The 19599-nt window shown below is 48.9% G+C and overlaps 1 protein-coding gene across 3 annotated transcripts in view; it reads right to left on the reverse strand.

Annotated features, from left to right (window-relative positions):
- The window catches only part of Antp (homeotic protein antennapedia), a 101038-nt gene that overhangs the window by 53752 nt on the left and 27687 nt on the right, over positions 1-19599 (reverse strand). The window contains exon 2 of one of the 3 annotated variants that reach the window (XM_026818795.1): positions 6563-6635. The gene's annotated coding sequence lies outside the window, so the exon portion shown is untranslated. Of the gene's footprint in view, positions 1-6562; positions 6636-7364; positions 7531-17669; positions 17745-19599 lie in introns of those variants that run through there. The other 2 variants (XM_026818799.1, XM_026818797.1) reach the window with 2 other exon arrangements.

The following is a 19599-nucleotide window of genomic DNA, read 5'->3' on the forward strand; positions in this document are numbered from 1 at the left end:
GAAATGTTTAACGGCTCGCCGTTGCAGAAGCAATCGATGTTTATGGATTTCGATCCACACGTGCTGCCACGCGTCCCACCCCCTCACACGAAATCGCGTAGTCGGTAGCGGCAATTACGAATTGCGTGATTTGTGGCCGTAACTCGACGCGACGGCGGCGTCGTGACGCTCCCAAGTTGCCTGCAGGTGGCCCCGGCACCAACTTTGCCCGGTCTGGCCTAGCCCAGGCCTTTCTCTTCGCTCCCTGACACGCCGCGCCGCGCCGGCTTTACTCCTCGTACGACGGAATATTACGTCCGAGTTTTTCCAGAGAAATTACTGTCACGCGCGTGTATCAATACCGCGAATTCATCAAATCGCGTCACGAAAGCACGATGTCGATTCCTTAAAGCGATTTCGATCCGCTACGCCCGATTACCTGCCGCGTTGATTCCCGATAAAAACTCTCGTATGCATCGGTGCGAGACGAATAGATTTCAATTAAGATTTTTCGCTGGGAACTTGAAGTTCGAACATTATATTACTACCAGCGAATCAAGAGTAGCGTCCCATTGTTGAACGCTGAAACGGTTGGCACTGACGGATCGCCCACTCCGATGATATTTTTCTTGTCAACAATGCATTAAACGATCGTAAAGCGTGAGGGGTAGTAATTTAAATTATTTACGAGCGGTGGCGTGACGGTTAACGCGTAAACAGGTGACATAGAAACTGTTCAACTCCGCAAAGTTGCGACCATCGATCCTCGCAACGATCTGAACGCGGAGCGATTTTTTTCTCGCGCTGACAAGGGGAAACTCCGTAACGTGAACGAGGAAGTTTTTTAGTGCAGCCCGCGTCGCGACGGAATCGAACGTTCGCCGGGTATCGATATAACGTCCGGACGAATTTTGGAAGCGATCCAAGATAGCTAGGAAGCGAGGAGTTTCTTCCACCTGTCGGTGAAAACGCTAGAATGGGGGCCAACGATGTACACGTACACACGTTTCCGTGCACGGGTGCACGCACACGAACGTCGAATTTAGAAAGTCACGAATGAGCCTCTGTCCCTCTCCGTTTCTCTCGCGAGCGAACGTCGCCGTTCGATTTATTTATTCGCCGACCGCCATCGCATCGGCCGAAACTCGGTCTCCGCGCTAATTGAAAAGCGGACAAATTAACACGGTGAATGGATCGTCGCAATTTATAATGTCGCGGCTGCTGCGATCCGTACAAACGAGAACGAGAACAAGAACGCGATACACCGGGGGTTATCGCGACGAAAACCGACCGATAAATGACCGACCATGAAATACCTGCAACCTTTTTATTCGTACTCCATCGTGCCGCTACGGTGACTTCCGGCCAGAGACATATAACATGTTCTCCGTAGGTTTTGATATTTCATATTTATAACGGAACGGTTCGGTTGGATTATTTTAAACAACCGTACAATGGAGAAGAGTATTGTAGAGGAGGGACGGCATGCTCGAAGGGGTTTCGTGTCCGTCTCTGGGACGCGGCACGAACGAGGCTAGAACAATGGAAACAGTGAAACGGAAGGACAGGACAGGGAGGATTCGCGTGGTTCGTAGAAACGGGGAGTCCCGGTACGGCCCCGTTAATGCCCAGCCGTGTAACAAATACACACAGGCCGATGATTATCGAACTCGATTTGAAGGGGAGACAATAATTATAATGATTATATTGGAGTCGGAAGGTAGGCGGCCGTGCGGCAAATAAATTACCGGGTCTGCCCGGCTGCGTGCGACTCCGCATAGCGGCATAGGCGCGTTCGATAGATCGGTATCTATCTTTGAACTCGTTTCTCAATAGAGAGCGCCACCGCAGCTGTTCGTTTCCGCACGTTTTTTCCCTCCTTTTTTATCGGTATTAATACGACCTCGCTTTTCAGGTGCATAAGCATATTTATAGCCCAATAATTACTACGGATGGATACATGTGCGTCGCGTTGAACCGCTTCCACTATCGCCCGCTCATTCGCACTCGAGGAAGTTGAAACGTTTTTAGCTTTGTCGCTCTGTCACATTCAAGGCTGTAGGATAATATTTACTAATAAACTAATAGTCGGCGACGTAATTAATTCATAAATTATGTATACCTGCAACTTGCTGACAAAGTATGACAAATAGCGAGTCACTGTTCATAATATATCTGTGTACACGAGAAAATTAGCAGAATGTGTTATTAGTTTGCTAATAAGACAATTTTCTTTCTTATCGAACGAAAGAAACTCGTGGAAGATTTTTATCACTGCGTATGAAAGTTACAAACAACGAGCAATCTAACGGTGGCTAGTATATTTTCAGACGATGTAAGGCTGCGCGCCCTCCGCACGCAACGTGAATATTCAATTTCCCCGCAATGTGGGTACACGCGGCTGCCCCGATGACCTTTCAACGGCGAAACATCCAGCGAGATCCACTTTGCAAATTATTTTATACTCAACATTAGCGCATATGTTGCCAAGCGAAACCGAGATCTGTAGCATATTTCAATGGTTTGTCCATTACTGTAAATTACAGTACGATCGCGGTGGGAAAGAGGGGGTCGACTGTAATCGAAACAGGAAGGGCAGGTCCTCCGAATCGTAATCGATCGAGCGTAACTGGAGACGGTCGCGTGGCGGTACCAAAAAGCGGCGTTTTTAAGAAGGCGGCTCGACGTAAGGGCAACGTGCATCCGGGTGATCCCGTTCATCGACCAGTTCGATGGAATTTCTGCCGGCATTCCAGCATCGATTACTCTCGCGGGCAGTCCGATCGATACAGCCCTTCGCGATCAGAAGCCTAGCCCAAGGAATACGAAACCCAAGTGCCACCGATGCGTCTTCCTTCGGGATACTGTAGATCCTTTGCCTGGATACCTAATTATACGATTGTCGTTCGCCCCGAGAGCTTCGAGATATCGCAAGCCGCGAACAGTTTAGTCTCGCGTCGGTTCGTTCCTTTTTCTTTTACCTCCTCTCCTTCTTTCCGGTTTTACAATTCCCGCGTTGCTCCTTTCGATTCGCACGCGCGATTATCTCCTCCTTCGACGCTTATTTTCTTACTACCCGGCATCCTCCTTCTTCGCTGCATCCGTCTCGCTCTTCCGCAATTTAAGCGGCACTCGACCGAGTATTCCCTTTCCTGTTTCCCTCCCCGACATCTTGCCGTTTATCCGGCGTCCACTTCCGGCGATATCCACCGGCATTTATCCGAAGGAGCGTTTCCATTTTCGAGAGAGCCTCACTCGTTGATTTACCGCCGCGTGCCGAAATTAAGAATTAATCCTTTTCAGTCGACTCGGGCAGAATCGCGATTTCGTGTATCGCAGGAATCCCAGGAACTTCCATTGTTCCCTCGAACAAGAGAGCCACGGTTTTTGCTTCTGTCGTCGCCAGGACTGCGACTTTCACGGATCGCAGGCGACTAATAGAATCACTGCCGACGAATTCCGGCGATCGCGACAATGAAAGTAGGGTAAAAGTGAAATTTCGACGACTGGAATTGATCCTTAATTGGCCGCGACGTCGACTAATAACCGTTTTCAGTTCGAGACGAGTGGGATCGGTAAACGATGCACGTATCCATCCGCTCGTGTTTCAAAGTAAGATTAACAGCACTGATTGAAGGTTGATCCGAAACATTACGGAACATCACGAGAGGCTAACATTATATAATTTTGCAATTCATGTTAATCACGGGGTAAGGTGTTAAAACAACCTTGCAATATCCGTTTCATCATTGCCCTCATTATGCGAGTAGATATAACGTTGATTATTACTTTGCTCGTGTTTCGGTCATTATGCTCTCCTCCGCCGTGACCCGCATACTCGTACATACATCAATTTCCTGATTGAAATAAACTTTCTTTACGCAACAAGTAGCAGATCAATTTACAAATGAATTTAAACCCTGTTATTCTGGCACCGATTCGCCGATTTCTAAGCGTCAGTCCGAATATCTCCGGGAATCGAGGCGAATACTGGTAAGAGTCAGTGGTGTCGCCATTCCGCTCTGGTCCGCTTGGCGCGTCGCGCCGCGGCGAAGATTGTCGCGCGATTAGTGGCGGGCCCCAATGTCACGACGGAAGATACATTGCTCCGGTGGCCCGGAGTCCGTGCGCCGTGCATACCCCGGGCCCCGGGCAGAACGCGCGAGGGTCTTATACGGGCCCCGTTTATATACGGTAACACCGTAAGTGCATAATCGTCGATCGCATCTCCTTGCACTTTGCGTCAACCCACGGCACCTTGTACGTCGGTTCGAGCGACCGCCCCGTCAAAAGATCCCCGCGTATCTGCCGGCGTGTAACGACCTGACGTCTCGACCATGTATACCCAATCCGGTTGTCACGCCCAAGAGTGACGCTTATACCTGATCCAATTGACGATTTATGAAACGGACAATCCTTCTTCCCCTTCCAGAAAATCGGTTTTTCACGCGTGCGTGTTGCATTTTCTGTTCTATGCACGTCTATGTTTACTTCGCAACACTGTTCACTTTTTAATCGGTGTTTTGAATCCTGATATCGGAATTGGTGGTTCAACGGTTGTTAAGTATTATCGCAAGATAGGGACGAAATAGAATGTAGTGGAAGGTAGGTAACAAGCCAATAGTGCAATTTACGGCCTTGTATATTGTGACTCACTGTGGCACCGTGTGACGCCTTCGGTAAAATATGCACTCCGTTCAAGGAATAGAGCAGCAAGTGGCGCGATGACATTTGACATTTACACCGCTTGCTTGATGTATGCATCGATGCCGCGTATATTAAACCGTGCGACACGAGGCATTCCTGTGCCGAGGAAATCTCGCTACATTCGCGGGCGGAGCTAGAATCGATTCTCTCTCGATTACCGAATCGAATATTCAAATTTCCCACGTCGTTCGAAGCGGAAAAACGCGGCGGACAATGCGGTTGAAAACGAGAACCGCTTCCAAAGATCCAAACAAAGTATAGTACCGCGAAACGCGGCGGACGTTTGTGATGCGCGTGCCGAAGGAACGCACAACGGGCCGTTGTGCGTTTAGCGAAGAAAAGGCCGGCCTCGGCATGTAACCGGGGAAGACGTTTGTATGGCAAGACGCTGGCAGCTCTATCGGCATTACCAATTGTGAACACCGCGACTTTTATCCACCGAACCGAACGGCCAAGATAGCTGCCTGCTGCTTCTCCGCGACAAAAATTCCGGTATCCGCCTCGCCCAAGGGTTCGCCTCTAAGCCAGGCTACTGCTTCTCGTGAAATCGATTTCACCGCGCCGGATTACCGAGTATTTACGAAAACCGTACGATAGGTCGGAGACTTCGACGACAGACTATTCTTCACAACTCTGGTGTCTACGGTTACCGTGTTACTCGAGACACATGAATTATGTACCGAAACGAAATTAACATTCCACTATGGATGGTTGATCATCGATATCTCAATTACAGAACGCTCGACAAAGTAATCGAAATTTGATCTGCATAAGCCTTAGGAAACAATATGTATTCACGTTAGTAGAGTACGCGGGGATACCAACGGCGAAGGCGCAACCCGGGGAGAACCCGAGGCGCAAGACCGGGGTGATTCACCGCGGTTCATTACTCAGCCAGCTTTTTACTTTAATCACATTAATGAAGCGTTTAATCTCGCCGCGTGTTTTACAAGCCGTCGGTGTGTGGCCCTATCACGGTCCGTCGTTGACGAGGATCCCGCATCCTTCTCCGGCGGAGCTTTAAAAACCTCGCTCTTGTCTCTCGACGACGAGGACCGCGTGGCCCTTTCACTTTCATCTGTCTCCGAGTTATTATTTTCTTGTTCGTCCACCCCCCGCTGCGTCCGCTAATAACCGCACCTCGTTTAGGCCCGTTTACACCTGTACGATGCTCATTTCCGTGTCCTTTATCTCACCGTGCGACGACCATTACGGTAATATATTGGATTACAGGTGGGCCCCATTCACGGCTCACTTATCGCCGCGAGAGTATCGGCGAAGGTGTAATCGAAATCGACCGAAAACCGGATTCCGAATCGACAGCTGGCGGCTGTTATCGTCTCACGAACGTGGACGACGCGCTGGATGTAAAATTAGGAGAATACCCGAAAGGTTACCCTTTGCCGATGCTCGGTTGATACAATGACCCGTATAAATCAATTTCGACCGTAATTTATCGCGACTCGACTGACCAACATTTACTTCCACTTAAACGGTAACGATATTATAGTAAGTTTTACCAACCGACACCGATCCTTCTCTCGACTATTTATGAATACCCTCGTCAACATCCAACAGAACGTAAATCGATCTTTTGGGTAGCTTTTTAAAAATTGATCAATTTCTCACCAAAGCGACCGCGTGACTGCGTCGAAGACAATGCGCGCACAATAAAGTCTCCGCGCATTATCCAACCGGTTGAACGATGAATTCCAAGTAGTTGAAAAGTTTGTAAAAAATACAGGAAACGCGCGCTGTAGCTGTAACATTATTGTTTCCCTGAAACGGAGGGAACATGGCGAGGGTAGCCAATGCGGACGTCGGATCGCGTCGGTCGGTCGACATCGGTCGTAATAGGTAACAGCGGGTTGCTTACATTACGCCTGGTAAGGAAGATGCACACGCGTGTGCTGGTCCGGCAAGGCCTGGGGCGGTGCAACGTCACTTACCTGAAACAATAAATTACATACCGTTACGTTGCGTACGTATTATATGCGCATATATAGGTAACTGACTGATTTACGAGTCCTCTCTGCGTTACGTGCGGCCCGGTACATATGCTTACAAGCGTTGCTAGTGTGCAGAAGCACCTGTACACCGCGTGTCTACGAAACGTACTATGGAAACGGATACCCTGTCATTGCGAAGACGTCTCGAATCGTCTTCGAGGAAATTTTAAATCTCTCCCAACCATAAATGAAAATACAATGCTATTCAACGAGCAACAGACACAATAAAATCGATTATTATGCAATTTTCGTTTATGTCTTATACTTATCATAATATCGACATATTATACGAATAAAAGCTGATACTGGAAAATATCGATGGCAACGAGAGGGTTGAAATGGTAGAATAGAAATCAATTGAACGTTTTAAAATACGCGGCGTTTCGTCTGACTAGTGTCTTATTCTACTGCTCGCGGACTGGCTATTTCTGCTAGGCTACACGACGCGCACTCTTTTCGTTGTTTGTTTATTATAGTCAACGATACATCGATAAGTGCATTGTTTCTAATTGTTTATGTAAATAATAATTAAAAAATAATTAAAAATATCCATTGGCAGAGAAAATTAATTCCCATTTTATATTATAACGAGGCTTCTGCCTATCATTGAAAAACAGTGTCTATTATTATTCCCTATTTTCGATAAAATCGATAAAAACTGAATGTTACCGGCTGACTGAAGTCCGGCAAAATACGCACGCGATACAGTCAGGCTTTTGGACGAGCGAACGAAGTTGGTATCCGGATCACGGCCCAGCATCCTCACATTCTCATTGGCCGTCAGCGTTCACCACCGACTCGGCACTTACTGGGTCCACTGCGATACACGTGGTACACAGTTCGATCCCCTGATCATGATCACTAACGCGCGCTATTCGCGCAATTCGAAACGGAACACGAAGACACTTCTCAAATTATTCCAGTTGCAGTTTCACGTAGGAACTCGCCGCACCGATATCATCGAATTTTATGGGGGCGCAAAAACGTCACCGTGAAGGAACCGAGTTACGATTTGATCGACGACGAGGAGTGCACGCGATCATCGATGGTGCACCGAACGCGTGCGAGGGAGGAAGAAGGGAGAGGAGAAGTTGACAACAGTTGAGAAAAAATGTAGAGTAGCGCGAGACAAAGTGGAGACACCGCATAAACCTTCCCGGACGCGAGCCGCCACATAAATATAATAGGGAAGGTAAGGCCTCGTGATGGTTGGTCGGCATTGCCCGCCGAACCGTCACGGACCTCGGCGCTTTGCGCGGGTAGGGAGAATAGCGTCGCGGGGGTGGGGTACGATGGGTGGACGTGTCGGGGGCGGTGGTCGGACGAGGAGAACGAGTCGACTCCTCTCTCCGTTACACGCGGTGCAACGCACACGGTGAGGCGGCGGCGGCGTGAAACACGGGGAAACGGCACGAATGATCGATGGGATTCTGCGCCGTTGCGGGCATGCCGTGGATGTCCGTGTTTGTTCCCCACTATACACCCTTTCACAGGACACGCACACCGCTTTCAAAAGGGGAAATTCCCCGCTCCACGTACCTGAATGCCTCCTGGTGGGGCACGAGCACGTGGGTGTGCTGGCTAGAAGCTTGGCAAAAGTTGCCAGAGATGGTGCGATGGTTCCCAGCGCCCACCGTGCCATCTCGAATCTCCTCGAGGAACACCGTCAGTAATAAACCCGGGTAAAAGTTGAACGCGAGAAAATTTAGCGGGAAAAAGTTGCGAAAATCACTCATTCTGTATGAAATCAATTGTATCGATCTCAGTCGAATCAATGCGTCGTGCGATCGATGGAACTGAGCAAGATTCGACAACAAAGTATACGAAATTCCTTGTTTGGACCGACGTAACGTATTAGTCAAAATCCTACTTGAGCATGGAAAAGGAATACATACGTTCACGGTGACGTAGACGATGATTAGACTGAATAATATATAAGCCGGAGATGCGCAAATTTCCAAGGTTATTAAATTTTCAGCTCGGCACGGCTCGCGTTTTCCACGCAGCAACGCGCGCCGAAACAGACGTGTATTTGCATACAAATTGAAATTTCGGGGTTTCCTTCGAGCGCGTCTCCGACCGCGGCGAATGAACGATGCTCGTCGCGCGAACATCACGCGATCCGATCGGTCCCTCCCGTGTTTATTGCACGTCACAATTCATCGGGCTAATTGCGGTATTGTTAAACGACTCACGATCTCGGCGGTCGGTCGTGCATGCGTCGCGTGTCACGCGGCCTGCCTGCGTGCCGACCGACCGCGTACGGTCACGGGCGCCGCTAAAATTCTCAAGGCGAAATTTAGTTACGCGGTCAGCTCGCGGGCGCACGCACACGCACGCCCGCGTCCATAAACCGGGGACGCGTTAAGCATTCGTGAAATGCGGTCGCCGGACCACCCGCGGGTTGTCGATTCCGCCTACACGCGCACGTATATCCGCCAATCGATGTCAGCGTTGCAACTACTGGCTGGAATGTTCTGATAAAAATGTTGAAAACTAGCGAACATATCTTTTAAATTGTCTCGATGCAAATGAACTCGATTTAATTGCGAGCAATTCAACATATCAGCAGATGTTAAAGTAATCGCGAGAGGAAACGGAAAATCGCGGCGCGAATAAAATTAATCCGGCGCGTGGAGTGACGTGGTCGAGCGTGGAAGATTGAATGCCTGAAAGGAGTGAAATTCCCAAAGAACACGATCGTTATGTAATTAGTCTCACTCAACTACGCAGCGGGAATCGCACGGGGGTGCAGTACCGCGCCGCGCCGCATCGGGCATTCTGCTATATATTTAGTAGTATTACAGTAGTAGTAGTAGTAGGAAAGTAGTACAAAGCACGGCAAAGCAATTGATCAATATAGCGCCAACAACCCCTCGTTGCCACCCTTCTTCAGCTTCCAGTTCTCGTCGTCTGGCCGCCCAGTCCGCGCCGCCACCCACCGTTTCCTTTCTCACTCTCTCTCTCTCTCTTTTTCCTCCGCGACTCAACTCCCAACGGCGCAGAGAGAACGCACCCCCATAACAAGTTTCTTACTCATCTTTTTCGTTCAATAACTCTCCATCCAAGATGGCCACCGCGGTCGTCCCTCATTGGCTGGGGGAAGGGGTGGTCGCAGGGATCTGTACGGGGTTTGGGTGACCCGAGAAGCGAGGAAACCAAGGGAGAGGCCGAGGGAGAAAGGGAGAGAGAAACAGGGAAAGGGAGGAGGGGTTGGAAGCAGTGACGCCATCTATCTTGCGTTGCCTTGGCTCGGCGTAACATAAGGCAAGATAAATTGCGGGATCTCCCGGGTTCTTGAACCTTTCTGGCAAATTGCATAAGAATATCCACCCTCTCCACCCCACCCGTCTTCTCTCTCCCTCTCTCTCTTTCTCTCTCGTCGTTCCCAACCCCCCCTGCTTCCCTCCGAGCTGCCCTCACGGCTCCAATGGAATTGGAATTAACTCGAATAAATCACCTCGCTGGCTCTGCACGGCTACGCGGAGAGTCGCTCGTCTCTCCTCGCTCGAAGGAGATCAAATTTCCTTCGCAACGACACGCCGCTTCCGGTGTTTACCTTTTTCGCACTAATTCGTCCCGAGTCACGAAGAAACCGTACCGTTCGCGAATCCTGATTAATTAAAAGTAATTAGCTGCCCTTGTACTTTACCGTAACGCTACGACTACTTCGCCAGTGCGTCGAGGGTAAGAAACTTTTTCGTCCCCGAATTCCGTGTGCCGCCACGGTTCCCTGGCTCAGCCATAAATTCAACGACGGCCGATATTTTTTATTTTATCTGCGCAAATAACGAAACAAGAACGAATTGATATCGCGTATTTCGCGCGACGGTGATTTATCGTGGACGTTGGTTAAAATTTTTCGAAATAACGGCGAGCATAATCTAAGGCTAAACGCCGTTTCCCGTTGTTGATTTTGCACTTAAACCGGAACACGGGAATTACCCTCTGCAAACAGCTGCGTATAAAACTAATAACGCGATGCTAAATGATACCGTTATTTATGGGCGAACGCGATCTCGCATATTTCACCGAATTTTTCGACGTAGCAAATAAAGGGGTATTATGTCAGCGGGGGCGAAGAGTAAGTGGAAGATAAAAGCGATCGAATCCCGTCTTTTTTTGTCCATTACGAGCCGGGGGCTCGTAAAGCTGTGCCGGCATCTGGTGGCATTCGCGAGAACAAACGAAACAACGCGTACAGAAGACGAAGTAATGGATGCGCGGGCGCATCATGGTCCATTGATCGAGAGATATTGCTATCCTACGAAATGAACGAAAGACAAATTTTTAGGGCCCACCACTGTAGCTTTACGACGCTCTTTCCCGAGATAGAAATTAGTAGCGGTCAAGCTAATTAACCGACGCGTAACGGTAGAATTTAAGGTGAACGAGACCGGAAATGAACCGATTGTACTGAATTTAATATCAGGGGATAGTTAAAGAGAAGCGGCCCTAAACGTATCTTTGATTATTGTTCGTTAATAATTGATTCGTTCGTGTAATATTTTTCTACGTATTTTACCTAAAGAATGCTTCAATGGAAGTGGTTACGATCAGGCTTCCCATATTGCTTTCCGTATATTGTGCCAGGTCAGTAAATCCGAAACCGAGCTTTACGATTTGTTTACTTCGCGGTGGGTTATACGGGACTCGGTTATATAGCCATAGGTATGCGGGTGCCACGTGATCGAGGCCATAAACGCGTCTGTTATGCGCTCGTAAACCGTGAGAGCCCCACTCGGCGCTTGCCGTTCCACGGTCCTCTCTCCCGTATTCGATAGTCCATCGTCCATCGTAAACCGAACGTTTTACGATTCCTGCCTATCGCTGATGATACTACTGCCGCGTAGTCTGACATATCGTCACCCTGTACTACTGCACACTCGAAACCAGCTCTTCGAACTGTCGTTACTCGATCGAAGATAACAATTTCATCCTCCCTGTTTGCATTCTACTATCGATTTCGTCGAGTTACACGAACTTATGAACTTCGCAAGGAATTTTCTATGAAATTTCGCATTTAATTTCTTTACCGTGACCAAAATCGGAGACTGTTCCTCCCGTGGTCCATAATTTATTTGGCAAAATGTGCGCATCGAGAACCTGGTCGAAAATTCGAGCGATTCGAGGGCGTTTGAAAAGCGAGTTGACCCTGCCGTATATCAAAGAGGAACGTATTGGTTCCGGGCGGGTTCCACAATCCGCGTAACCGTATCGGTCGCGTGTATCGAGGTAACAGATCGGCGCGTAACAGTTTCTGGTGTTGGATCGGCGCGCCTCTGGCGGGGCGTTCGATCGACCGCCTGGTCCGTATATCGGCGATGACGCCACGAGACTCGGGCTACGTCACCGGCTCGTCGGAATGCGTGACCCCTGACGTCACTCTCGGCAGTAGAGAAAGACCGAACGGCGCGGACCAGACCAGACCAGCCAAGCCGCGGCAGACCACGACTCGACGATGACGTAACAGTCTCTAAAAGAGCGAGAGAAACACGCGGCACAGCCATGCTGTCTATGGTAGGGGAAGGAAGAAAAGGGAGCCATTATAGAAGGGGCGCGACTAGGCTGAATCCTCCCCGCCGACCGGTCGGCCCACCGAGGAAACAGCTGTCAGCTGCGTGGAGTTGCGGACCCTGTCGTCTCACCCACCAACCCTCCTTTCCCCGTTACTCCACGTGCTCTCGTGTGCGTACGTATAAATGTGTCCCAGCGCGCGCGAGCTAAACACACGGACTGTGCTGGCTATGTACGCGCGCGTGTTACAAAGCCGAACCCGTGTGTGCACGCGAAGAGCGAGAGGCGAGCAGCCAGCCAGCCAGCCACCCACCCCCGATGTTAAAATATTCCGGTGGGCGAGCGAGAGCGCGGGACGGGAATAGCCCAGGAGAGTTATGGCCGCCTCCGAGACTCAAATAACTCTTTAATCCGCGGGCGCGTGTACGCTCTTCGCGCTCCTTTCTCTCGTGCGCACCTCCGCTGTTCCATCTCTCCTCTACCCCGCGGTTTCATTTTGCCTAATTTTCCTCGAGCACCAAAAGTACTTTCAACAAATTCGGTAGCCACGATAGACATCAATTTCGTGTCAATTCAAGAATTTTTTTAAACAATACTCTACACCTGATTAAAATACTTCTAAACAGGACACTGCAAAGTCCGAGGCTTTTCTTTTCACAGCTAAAATGATGTAGTAAGCAGGAATTCGAAGGCAGCTATTTGCGGCGAAACAGCCCCGTGAAAATTTCATCGCATCCCCTTCGCCCGCTTTTGATCTCCGTTTCATTCTCGATCCGCTGGAACCCGGCTAATTAGACTACCGGTGTCGGGTCGCGCACCCGTTCCTCTACTTTGTCTCTATTTATAATGAAGCGTGGCTGTTCGTTATTCATCAACGCTCAAATTGAGCCGATACAAGCAAAAGAAGAGGCAACAAGTGCCCGGAGTGAAACGGCCGACGCATTTATGACGGGCCCGGGAGTACATTGTTTCAAACGGGATCGAGTACCGTCGAAGATCGTAATTTCATTCACCGCGTACATGTTTATGATAAGCCCGGTAAGAGTGATACACACTCGCACCTATCACCCAGCCAGGACGAAAGCGGCGAGGTAAAAATGTGCATTGCCCGACGCTTTTGTATCTTCAACGAAACAGCTTGATTTATCGCCTTTAACTCCATTTACGTATTATTAACGCGGTAATTTCCTGACTAATTGCCCGGCAACCTTGTTTGTTAAAAGCCGTTGCATATAATCTATAGAATTCACAATGTGACGTAAGTGATGCTCAAGGATGACGTTACTTTCGCGAGATCGATAAAAGGCGAAGTTTACGTCGATGAACGTAATTACGTTCGAACGTAATTACGTTCATCGACGTACATAAGATAAGGACAGATTGTGATCAAGCAAAGTCATTTCTCTGCATAGTTCTTATGCGTTGGATAAAGATTTAATAATTTCTTAATGAAACGTCGAAATGGTTAACCATACTTGGGAATAAGAAAGCGATTGGTAACTTACGCCCGGTATGCGAGCGAAGGAAGAGCGTGTCGGTGTGCACGCAAATTAAATATGAGAGTCGGCTCGCGTGTAAGAATACACACGTTTCGCCGGGGCGCCAGAAAGATATATCGTTTCGCCAATTTGTTCTTCGTGAGGAAATCCATTATTAGGCGAAGCACGAACTTTTGCGACTAATTGCGAGGAGCGAGTTCGATGCACGCGCCGCCGCGCCGCGCCGAGCCGTGCCGTCGCTACTGCCGCCACGAGGTACACGAGCGCAGCGCGTGCACAAGATCGCGGGTAGACGCGAAAATAATGTATATTCATGAACCATTGCGACGTTAATGATTCGCTCGCCGATAAGTGCCCGGCAATACGCCGTTTAAGGACGGTCTACGATCTTTATTCGCGCGACTCGATATTCATCCCGCCACGGTTTAACACGTTTCGTGCGGCCACTCGCCGCTCGATAACCGGCTTCCGTCTCCGAGTAACTTAATCGAATGAAATGATCGCGGACAGTTACAAGATATTGCGGTAATTTCTGCTACGATCTCTGGTAAGAGGAACGGTCAAGGATTTTGGAAGTAGCAATCTGCAAGATCTCGAGGCGAGTCAACGAGGAAGTGGAGCTTATTGTCCCCAGGTAAAGCGGAAAAAGTGGCAGGGGACTAGTATTGTAAAAAAAGGACACAAGGACGAGGTTGGGGTTCCAGGCATTGGCAACGGTAGATAAGCGAGGGTTTAAGAAGGGCAACCGCCCTCGAAATTATACCGGTAACCGCGGGCGTCGAAGGTCGACAGACAACCAATAGTCAGAAGGATGAATCGCAGCGATCTCGAAAACCATAAATCTACGCTTTGGCGTTTTAGACCGGCTAAAAAAGTACTTGGGAAAAAAAAAATATGAGATTCCGGTCGAACTTGTTACAAATTACGAAGTCAACGTGCTCAACGGGCGAAGTACTACAAGGTTTTATGGACTGAATCCGCAATCAATGAGAAACCCGACATGGCGTGTGAAGTTCGCTTGTCGTCCAGAATTATGGAAACGAAAAAGTTGTCTGCGTCCGAATTGCGATGAAAACGAAAAGGTTAAAAAATTGTAACGCACCCGTAAGAGGCGTTAATTCCTAAATAAATTGCGTTAATCGGTAAGGGAATGAACGAGCCAGAGTGAAGCTCGCGATAAGATACCCGAAATCAAATGTCTCGCCGAGAGTACTTTTTGGTGCGAGAGAGAGGATGAGCCCAAGGTCGGGGGAGTCTCATAAGCGAATGAGGACAACAGTCGGTCATCGTGACCGCCGTAAATCAAGCGCTGGCGTTTTTCGGCTGTGCTAGCGCAGCGAAAAAGGAGGAAAAAGGGACGTGAAAAAAAAGAAGGGAGGCGTCGGGGTAAAAACTCCGCTCCGTCGGACTTGTTATAAACCGAGCGAAGGACCGCTGGTCGGACCAGCCGTCCAGTGAACAGGCCCGAATCCGGTGGGTCGAGCAGGGCCGCCGAAACGAGAGAACCGGACGCGACGCGACGGACAGGGTGAACGAGGGAGAGGAAGACGGAGAGCAACGGGAGGAAGAGGGGAACTCGGCAGGAACAATGCCCAAAGTCACGGGGAAGAATGCGGTCCGTCGGGCTACACGAAGTTGCACGAAACGAGAACCTCGTGTGGGTGCCCATCGGCTCACCCATCGATACTCTTCCCAACGGGAAGGTACACTCTTCTTCCTCTCGGCCCGCGGCCCGGCGACAAATACACCTTCGACAATTTACTGCCTCGCCAGCTGTTACGTCATTTGGCCTCTTTCGAGAGAAACCACGGATCTACAAAGAACACGCGAACGCCGATTATCATCCCTTCCCAACCCCTAATTACTAATTTACGAAACAGGCAAGAAGTATCCTTTTTCCACTGCATTCAAATGGACGGTGTTTTAAATAGAAGTCTTGATTCAGGATCTCCGAGTCGATCACGTTCGATCAAAAGATAGCCGTATACGCGACTCGGGTTGCCAACCACGGTAAACGCGAACGAGCGAAGTTATCTTCATCCTACATGCGATAGGTTCCCGGCAATATTGGGCCTACAATTTACGTAATCGTTTGATAACGCGGTGACCGCGAAATCGTATCGATCGTTCGAAAAAGAAATAGTAGAATAGGCCAATGGAAAATATGAAAAGTTGTGAAAACCTACTTTCGGGCAAAGAATCGCGGACGCGTGCCTGAAAAGCAACTCACGTTTCTCGCGCGTTGCCCAGATCCCATCGCTCCGTGGATGATCGCGGATCGATAAACGTCGATTGCGCAATTGCTATCCATTGTACTCATTTCAGAAGCGGCGTTGCTGCTATGAATACAATAGAACCGTTCGCTCCGCAACGAACAAGACGTAAAACGCCATGGACGTTGTAACGGGTATTGCGATGTAAATTTTTATCCCATGAAACATCCAAGGAATCATTTTGACGCGTCCAACCGCCATGGTCGATAAAACATTAGTAAAAATACCAGAATGAACGTAATAATTAAATTGTAATATGACAACAGTTAATAAACGTTTGTACTCGATTGAAACATCTTCGCGCAGACGAGTTTCACCCTACCATTCAGCAAATTACACGAATTACAAAACGCAGCCAACGGCATCCTCGAGCTACAACGAACCACCAGAGAGAATTACCGTTGCTAACGCTAATGTCACCCTCGCGGTGAGATAAGAAGCTCGAGGCAACTTGAACTCCCTCCCCGTACCTCTGCGCTTTCTTATCCCGCACCCCCGGACCACGCTCTCGCTTGAATTATGGGGGGAGGCGATTTTTATTATTCGCCCAGCGTCTTCCACCCCTCGTTTTCTTGCTCGCTGTCAGCCGACCCTCTTCCTTCTCCTATCTGCTCTCGTCGGCGCACAAGGCCGAGGAAACTTGTTTCCCACAAAAAAAAAGAGGGTTCCACGTCGAGGTGGGAACAAATTTGATGCGGGGAATCGAGCCTCGAGTAGCGTAACGTTTGTACGAGTCAGATAGGTTTTACACGGTCTATTTGCAAGGATCTTTGTCGGATAAATCCGGATTTGTAGAAAAGAAATAAAAGAGACGCGCGGATGACAAAGCGGAACGAGATAGTCGATAATTGGCAAAGGGCCGAAAGACCGTCGAACCACCCCCGTAAACAACGTTTCGGTAATGTACTTCCGCTAGAGGACAACTACATATAACAGCGCGTAACACCGTGTAACCAGTGCGACTCGTTTCAGGCGCACAGGCTCGCAGAAATGATACTACGCGCGGGGTTGTATTAAAGCGCGGAAGAGTGGGGTAACCGGCTCGTTCGTGTGCGTATCGCGGGGGCACGACGAGGTAAAGAGGGATGAGGGCGCGCACGGAGAATTATGATGCCGCACAATTAGCAGTTCGTGTGAGAGAGATCGATCGCTGCCGAGAACATACATCAACGGTGTAAACGCGGGACACGCATCGCGTTTATATACGCGGAAACGCGACTTGCACACGCGTACCTACACGCCGAAACGTTTCTCGTCGACCGAAACTCTCCGACGCTTCGAAAATTTGTGCACCTACCCGATTTTCTGTTCACCCTGTCTCGTTCAGATTACGTTTCGAACAGTTGCAAATCGACGCTGCGTATGAATCATAATTTCTAAGATTGCAGTTTTATATCATGTCATATCATTATACTAATTTGTAATTATTTATGCATGCGACACGGTTAAATATTTAATACGTTGATTCGTCGCGTTATCGATACTTCCACGCTTCATTAATTTTAATTAGATACCACAGCCGTTCGGTTAATGATCAATCCCGGAACAGTGTTTTCTAATGAACTTTCACAAAATTCACGCCGCAACGCGTGGCTCGTGTACTTGAAGAACCCGACTCACATTCGTGTAATTTATGACAAGAGAATAATAAGAGTTATTCGTCTCTCTGTTATAATAATTGTTACCTTGTTTTAATACGTCCCATCGCAGGCTGTGGATGGTTGGAATCGTAGTACGAGACGAACGTCGCTAGTATGTCGGTCACTGGTCACACACAACAAGAACACATCTCTCGTAACGATGAAAAGGAACGAAACGAAAGAATTGAAAGAAACGAAAGAGGTAAGACGGCGGATTACGCTTCGGCCAGGTTCCTCCGTGGATGCGCCGGTCGTATTTCCTCGGGGGCGCGTGCCGCCGCGCTAAGTTACGAGGCGTTTATGAGCCATAAGCGATTCCACGGGTTAGATAGAGTTACTTAGACGAGTTATTTCACTACTTTCGTCGGTGAACGGCGCGAATGGGACGGGCCAACGGTTGACGCGTCTTCTACGGCAGAGCCCGGGCTCGGCCGGATCACAGAAGGACCGCCTGCGACTGCCTGATTTACTATGGTGGACCCAACGTGGTATGGACCCTGCTCCCGGCTCCTGCTCCTACCCCGCTTGCCGCTATGATGGGATTTTCTGTCGGGGTAAAAGGAGGACTGGTTAGAATAACAGGGGTTGAAGAAGGGGATGCTCGGGGTGGGGCTTACGAAATTTAGTTCGACGCTCGTGTCTTTCACGTGTCACTCCCCTCGTTGCTACATCTTCTTCTACTCTCCCAACCTTAGTTTATATCTCACCTACGTTCTTTTGTTACACAACAATGTGCTACTCGCAGTTCAATTACTATAATTATACCCCAGGCTATTTCTGTACCCGGTAGTTCGCATTTGGAACGATTATCCAAATGTATTTTTACTACGTTTATACCAAAACGCAAAGGGTGCTGCTCGAAGATCCGAAGCGAAGAGCGCAAACCTTTATCCCACATTTCCCTCGCATAGTTACACGCTGCCCGAGCGCTTTCATTCTTACTTAGCGGCGATAGAAAAAAACCAGAAGCGCGACATTCCTGCATTACGTTATCCGACGCATCGCGTTGCCTTTTTTCTCCCCTTCGCCCACCGCTTACCTAGAAACCCTCACCCTCTTTTAGAACTCCAGAATTGGAGCCCTCTGAACGGTCCATTAAAACTATTCCTTTCTTACCAAAAATCTACTGATACAATTTTCGCTTCCGACCAAAGGTTCTACCGAATTGAAAGTTCAGGAGTCATAAAAAATTCCGTAGATTACAATGATAGGAAACCTCGAGCAAAAATTTCAATAACCTTCTCACGCGAATGGCAGCACCCTTCGCCCTTCGTATTTAATTTCAATTTGTGATTCGGGCTACCGAGTTACGCGCGGATTCCTCGAGTCAATATCGCGAGGGGCGCGCGCGTATTAGAATATCTAATGAAGGGAAATTTATCGTCGACCCCAGCAATGGCCGGCACACTTTTTACAATTTTCCAAAGTGTCAGGGCGGAGTTTAGACCTAAAACGGTGCACGCCTAGAGGAAGCTCGCCTTGAATAGATTATGGTCGCCGAGCCTATGCTCCGTGGAATCCGGTGACGACAATAGTCCCCGGGGTGCGACCCTGCGAGACCCGTGGATGCGTAATTTTCCTTTTTTCCCTATTCGACTGCACGCACAGTCTTTTCACGGGCCGATGGATTCCTTTGCCTAAATTAATAGCGCTTTATATGCCAGTGCCCTTCCTATAATAGCTCGTCCGACGCTTGTGTCACCAGTGAAAAGACGCGGACATATGCGCGAGAGTATAATATCCGCCTCAGAGCAGTATAATACTCGAGAGGGATGCTTCTTGCATTAATTTGAATGTTCGAGTCACAATGGAGGGTTAATCGTTCGAAAATTTCTCGGGTAAACAGAGAAGGCGCTCGCTTTTCAACGATTTTTCACATTGTTCGAGTTCTTGGATATAATTTATTTTCCTAAGCTGACGTTCGATTTCCGTCACGGTCACAGCTTATCAAAGAGCACTTTCAATATCGGCATAG

Source organism: Ceratina calcarata, unplaced genomic scaffold (assembly GCF_001652005.2).
Source record: "Ceratina calcarata isolate Rehan_Ccalc_2016 unplaced genomic scaffold, ASM165200v1 scaffold88.2, whole genome shotgun sequence".
In the NCBI taxonomy this organism is placed as follows: Eukaryota; Metazoa; Arthropoda; class Insecta; order Hymenoptera; family Apidae; genus Ceratina; species Ceratina calcarata.